This window comes from Pteropus alecto, unplaced genomic scaffold, assembly GCF_000325575.1.
Source record: "Pteropus alecto unplaced genomic scaffold, ASM32557v1 scaffold65, whole genome shotgun sequence".
Classification (NCBI taxonomy): domain Eukaryota; kingdom Metazoa; phylum Chordata; class Mammalia; order Chiroptera; family Pteropodidae; genus Pteropus; species Pteropus alecto.
The window spans coordinates 6,416,579-6,422,835 of record NW_006439191.1 but is presented as its reverse complement, the minus strand read 5'-3'; the positions used below and the strand labels follow the sequence as shown (position 1 = coordinate 6,422,835).

The window sequence follows — 6,257 nt, the reverse complement described above, 5'->3', positions numbered from 1 at the left end:
GTCTAACTGGAGAGATTAAAAATGATAAAGTGCAACTCTGAGTCTCTTTACCTTTGCATATTTAATGTGATATTTTAGAGGTACAGTAATGTGGTGTTTGGTAATTGTGAGTAAGCTTTTTTATGCTATGTCCTTTGCAGTGAAAATTCATGATTTTTTTTTTTTTTTCTGAATTACATGAATATTTTTATTTTATGTAATGACTGTCTTTTGGATCTGAATAAGTCACTTTAAAACCTTGGCCTATGAACTTTGCCTTACCGATCATGAATCTAGATGAATGCTATCTAGTTCTTGGTTCAGTTTTACCTATTTTTATTTTTGGTTCACTGCTTGCTTGAGCATAGCTGGGATTTGTAGCCCATTTTCTAGGCTTATTGCAATCTCACTGTGGTATTTTATAGAAGCTATTACAACTGATAGGCTAGCTTCATGGTATTGATGATACATTGCTTACCCATAGAAAAAGCTGCCTTTCCTTTCTAAATTGTAAAAAGGTGATTAAGTTTCACTTGATGGAGATTTACTATATATGTGTGTTTATTGTGGAATGAGTGCATTAGGCTATAAACTGTTTTCCTGGTCTACGTTTTTTGTATTCAAAATTTTACTGAAGACAATGGGCTTTTTTCAGGTTTTCTTTCTTTCAACCCTGGATTGTCCTTGTTTGGATTTTTAAGTACTGTAATTTCTCCTCCCACCCCTCCCCGCCCCGAATAAAATATCTGACTTGGGCAAGAAAGGTAAGAGTTCCAATTTCTGCTGATATTTTTAAATTCCTGAGCTGAATTTCTTTGTTGTTGTTGCTCTATACCGTCCATATTATTTCTAATAATCTAGTTTTAAAAATCATAAGCTCACAGAACAGTTGTCTTTAAATAGTACCCGTGACTTCCAGTTATAAGAAATGAAACTTAATTCCTCAGATTTTCACATTGGAAAGCCAGGTTGCTTCTAAGAGATTGAGCAAAGTCACACACAGGTAGTGGCTGTTTCTCATTGAACAGAACGGCACTGAGGAGTTTCTTAGGCACCTGCGCAAATACAACGATGAAATGACCGAGGGAGAACCTTCTACTGAAGTACTAATGCAGATATTTGGGGGGAGAAAGTTTTGGAGTTTTCATTATTCACCGTAATTATGTCCCATGAAGTTGCTGCAAACACTGAATACTGAGCCATTGCTCCCAAGGGAGCACTAGGGTTGGGTTCCCGTGAGCCTCTGATCACGACGTTTCCATTAGTCGATCAACCTCGTTTTGTGTGTGTTTGTGTTTAAAGCACCTTATTTGATACATATTGTTGATTCATTAACATTCAGCTCTCGGCCAGCAGCCCGTACTGTAATTCACACCTGAACAAAGCTTATCTAACAGATTTTTCCTCCACGAGGCACGTCCCAGCCTCCTCGTGCTTAGGCACAGGCGAGCGCATTGCAGCTCTGTGCCTGGGGGGCACTCACAACAATGAACCACCAACAAAAAGCACAGCAGTGTGAAAGACGTGACACTAAATGCACCACACAAAGGGCACTGTGCACTGTATTAGAGCCGAAACGGGAAGGCAGAGCCGTGCCTTTTGTGACCTCGGTGGGGAGTGCCCGTGTGCGTCCTGACCCAGATTTGCCCTACTCATGTCCGTGAATGATCACAGAAGTGCCACAAGTGTTGAATTTTTGGGGTTGCAAAAAAATATTAGCAAGTATGCAAATTTGTGAATGTGGAACCTGGAAATTGTCATGGCGATCGCCTCTAGTTTCGCGGAGAGCCAAGTGATGTCGTAGGAAATTCACGGGTTTCGAAGGCCCGCCTTGTTCTCCTCTTCACTCTGTCGGTGCAGTCTGAACCTCTCATTCTCTTTCTGCTAAATGGAGACAATAATTACTTCTAAAAGTGTGGTCAGGATTAAATGAGATTATGTTTACGTGATGGGTCCTGCAGCATCTGTCACGTAGTGTATATTAAATAATTGATAGTTACTGTTATTAGACATATTAAACACAGCAGCTCATGATTTAGAGAACATTTGTATTGTGAGTCCAAGTGCAGAATTTTAGACTTTGAAACTTTTCGTATTTTAGTGTAATATACCTTAGCATATAAAGTGCTTTATGTTGTAGGCGTTCCTGTTTCTTTCATACCTCGTTTGTATTTGAGCCAGCCCTTGTCTTTAATATCTGTGAAGAATAATTTTGAATGAATTTTAGATTGACAGCTACTGAGTTAAATCTTAAAACTTAATTGCAAACTAAAAACTGTTCTAAACACTTCTTCCTTGCCCCACCCCCTATCATTAAGCTATTCATTTGTAGAAAGACCTGTACTGTTCAGGATGTTTTGGTCCAGAATTATCTGATTTTTAAAAATAATTTGGCCACATACATGAGGTGTGAATGTAGACAGTCCTGCGAATTTAATGTTGAGAAGAATTAAGTATAGCTGTCCTATTAGAGTAAAGCACCAGTTTACTGGAGTTCAGCTAACCAGCCTCTAATAGTTATCTTTTTTTAGGAGAATTAAACAAATGATAATTCCAAGGGATATCCTGGGGCCATTATCCAGAATTCATGCTCAAGTGCAATTCAGAATAATCTCAGAGTAAGGATGTAACCCAGAGCCAGTTTGGGGATCGGGTACTTACGAAGTGGCTGCCGTGAACCTGACCTCAGCACAGTGTTTCAGTCAGCCAAGATGGCCTCCTCCTCAGCATCCTAATTAATATTTTCCATAGGTGAGAGGTCATTTTTTATTCTTTTTAAACTTACACTCTTTTAACAGGTTAATTTATTTAAGTTAGCATTCGAATTGAGTAGTCTGTTGAAAGATCAGGAAGTAAATGGCTCCATTTAAAATATAGCACCTGAAATCCAACATAAATATTACATAAGGCTTATAGGATTCTGTCTAAAAGTTTTATAATTGTTTCAAATTTTTTGCATGGTTGGAATGAGTAAAAGGTTGGTGGTGATGGTGGTGGTTATTCTGTCAAAGAAAATGAATCTGATTTAATTGACTTTATACATGTTCATCAAGTTTAAATATCTGAGAATGTGAACATCAAACCTTAATCTAAATTGTCATGCTGTACAAGTAAGCATACTGTTTCTATTCAACAATACAATAGCTCGTATCTGTTCAGAATCTTGAGTCAGTCCGTTAGAAGAGAAAAGGAATTTTGTGTGTTTTTCCCTCCTTCTGTGAAGTCACAGAAGGCCAGATTTCATGAGTGGCATATTGATAATGATAATGATACTATCATGGTTTACTCTGTATGTCTTGTTCAACCTTTGTTTTATTATTTCTTGGAATACGACAAGAGGAATATTGAGTCAGATTTATAGCCTTTCACAACAGAAGTGCCATTTTAAATGGATTTGGTTTAAATAAGGGAACTAGATAGACTTCTCTTAGGCTAGTCTAAGATAAAGGAGAAATTTTATAGCAGAAAACAAATCTAAAATGATTTTTAGAAGTTCAGCATATGCTCTCAGTGGTACTTTGACCATGTGCTAGCTATCTAATATTTTTCAATAGAATTCAATAACTAAATGCTTAATTATAATTTCTGTGAATCAATGTAAAGAATTTTTTGGATACATTGCAGAATTTTAAAAGAATATATATTTAGAATTATTTATATTCTAAATATACATCATGTATTTTCTATTCTCTTAGTGTGTATGTAATAACTTAGTTTTTATCTTACCTTGCAATCTGCTTGAGATCAGATTTCATGGTAGAAACTGATATTTTTTCTTAGAACTTATTTTGAGATAAAATAGATTTTGTGTCATAGAAAAGTACTGCTTAATAGAATTATAATAAATATTTATTTTATAAAAGACAGTTTAATATTTGACTTAAAATTCTATTTTGATGTCATTCATAACTTTATAGTTCATGTTATATAAATTTAATATCTGTGATTGATATTTAAAAATATGAATCTAAAAATGTTTCATTCTGTTTTATAAAACAATATTAATATTGATATTTAGTCTTATTGTATTATACATTATTAAGAGTGGAATAGATCTATATACAAATTTAAATAGTAGAGATATGTAGTAATATAATTATTTTTTCATTCAACAAGTATTTGAATGTTTCTTTTGTTTTACCACAGGCTAATTAATATATGGAAATATGCCATAGGACTTAACTGTCATTTATGCTAACTAGCCCTTGTTAAAATTGGCTAAAGTTGCATTTCCCAAGAACTTATAACAGCAGTAACTGAGGACTTACTGTATAATTAGGAGCCTAAGCTCTCTACTTGTTCCCCCCGCAGATGGGATCCACAGTAGCTTGAACCCCTATATATTCCGATCCACTTTTGTGTAGTGTCCATTCATTCAACAAACATTTCTTGAGTCTACCCTATGTTAGACACTGTTCTAGGCTTCGGGGGTTATGGTGGTGAGCAAGACAGACAAGATTGCCAGAAGCTTATATTTTAGTGAGTAAAAATAAATTCAACTGGTGGGGGGAAGATGAGTATGTAAATAAAAACAGCTATGGAGAAAATTAAATGTGGTAATGGTAGTGCGATAGAGAATCACGGGGCATGAAGGTGATTGGAGAGGGTGTGATTCGCAGGACTGAATAATTTTCAGCTTTGGCCAATGTAATGTCTTCTCCTCTGTCTGGTAACATGGAGAGAGAGGCGAGGGCAGCCATTACCCAGCCCTGTTCATCCAGGGAATTGTAACAGGTCCTAGATCTCTCTCCTGATTCCTGACCAGGCTGACCACAGCTTTCGATGTCACTGTAGGTGGGCCTGCAGATGGCAAAAATATGCCACTTTTGTTTACAAATTATAGTATTACTCCCGGCGTTTTTGCATTTTTTTTTTTTAAATAAAAGAAAGTTTGCAGGTGCCAAATATTTATATAGTGTTTTCATTTTCCCCTTTTCATTTAATCATAATGCATGTTCTGAAATTTAGTATTGTAATATTGTAGTAGTCATTCTGTTTCATGGCTACTTACATATTGTTACAGGGCAACAGTCTGTTACGTTTTTTTTAAATGCATTAAATGCCATGCTTCCTTTTTATTTTTTCACTTTTGTATTGACATGCAAATTCTCAGGTCATTATTCACTTTATCAGTAAAGAAATGCTTTAAGATTTTTTTTTTTTTTTTTGAGGAAAAGAGCTATGGACTTTTTAATGAATCTCTTTAAAAACATCGAATTTGCAAACGTTTTAAAAAGTATTGCTAAGAAAGATTTTTCTTACCATTTAAAAACTTTTTGTATCCTAACAAAATTTTGAAATATGTTCTAAAATACTTATTGTTTTTTAGAAATTAAGACCGATGATTGGTAACCGTTTGACTCCACAGATGGAGACTGAAGACCCCTCCTTATCCTCATCAAACTTTAAAACGGTAGTGACATTGTAGAGGCCCCATTATTTTTTTTTCCCATCAAAATCGGGGAAACAGAAATGCTGCAAACATTTCACTTTCTTCAAAGCTTCAACTCTGCTTTTCTGCCTTTTATGTTGCTGATAGAATTATTCTGATGGTCTATAAAACTCAGTTTTCTAATTTGCCTTCAGATATGTCAGATATCTAATATCAGAAAAGTTCAAAATCAATGATGGGTAGAACACTTCCAAATAATATTTGACACGTGCTTTCTATATTGAAGTCACCTGCAAATCCTCCAACTGAAGGTCATTTTGAACAACCAAGAATTCACAGTGAAGTGATCTAAATAAAAGGTGTTCCCTGTACTATAGTTAGCGAATGCCAGCGAGGTATCTGTTGCCTGTCATCCAGGCTGGGGGTTCTGCCAAACCAAAGATACATGCTAACAGGTATTTATAAATATTTTAAGCCAATAAAACTTGTAAAATTTTTGTTGTCAAATCACAACTATTTAAAACATTGACCGGCACTTAATGGGGGAATAAAGTAGAAGTGTGATAATTTCTTTACATACCAAAGAAATGATGACTTGTGCTATTAACAGTGTATATAGCATCCTTCTCTTCGAATGTCACATTTAAATCTGATAACTGGTCGTAGACAGTTCACCATTACAGCGCTTAAGGTCAGTACAGTTCTGAACTTGCAGGTGTGTTTATCTTTAAGTTGCAGTATTTAATGGTATGTGCTTGGTCTTTTTGAGGTCTTTCAGATTTATAGATATTGAAGTATGTAGTCTAGAAATACTTCTTTAAAAATTACACAGTCTTTAAAATTGAAACTCTTATTACTTAGATGTCATCTCATTCTGTTTCATATA

The 6,257-nt window shown here is 35.1% G+C and overlaps 1 protein-coding gene across 4 annotated transcripts in view; it reads left to right on the top strand.

Annotated features, from left to right (window-relative positions):
- Positions 1–6,257, top strand: part of GPATCH2 (G-patch domain containing 2) — a 140,161-nt gene that overhangs the window by 19,610 nt on the left and 114,294 nt on the right. The window lies entirely within an intron of this gene.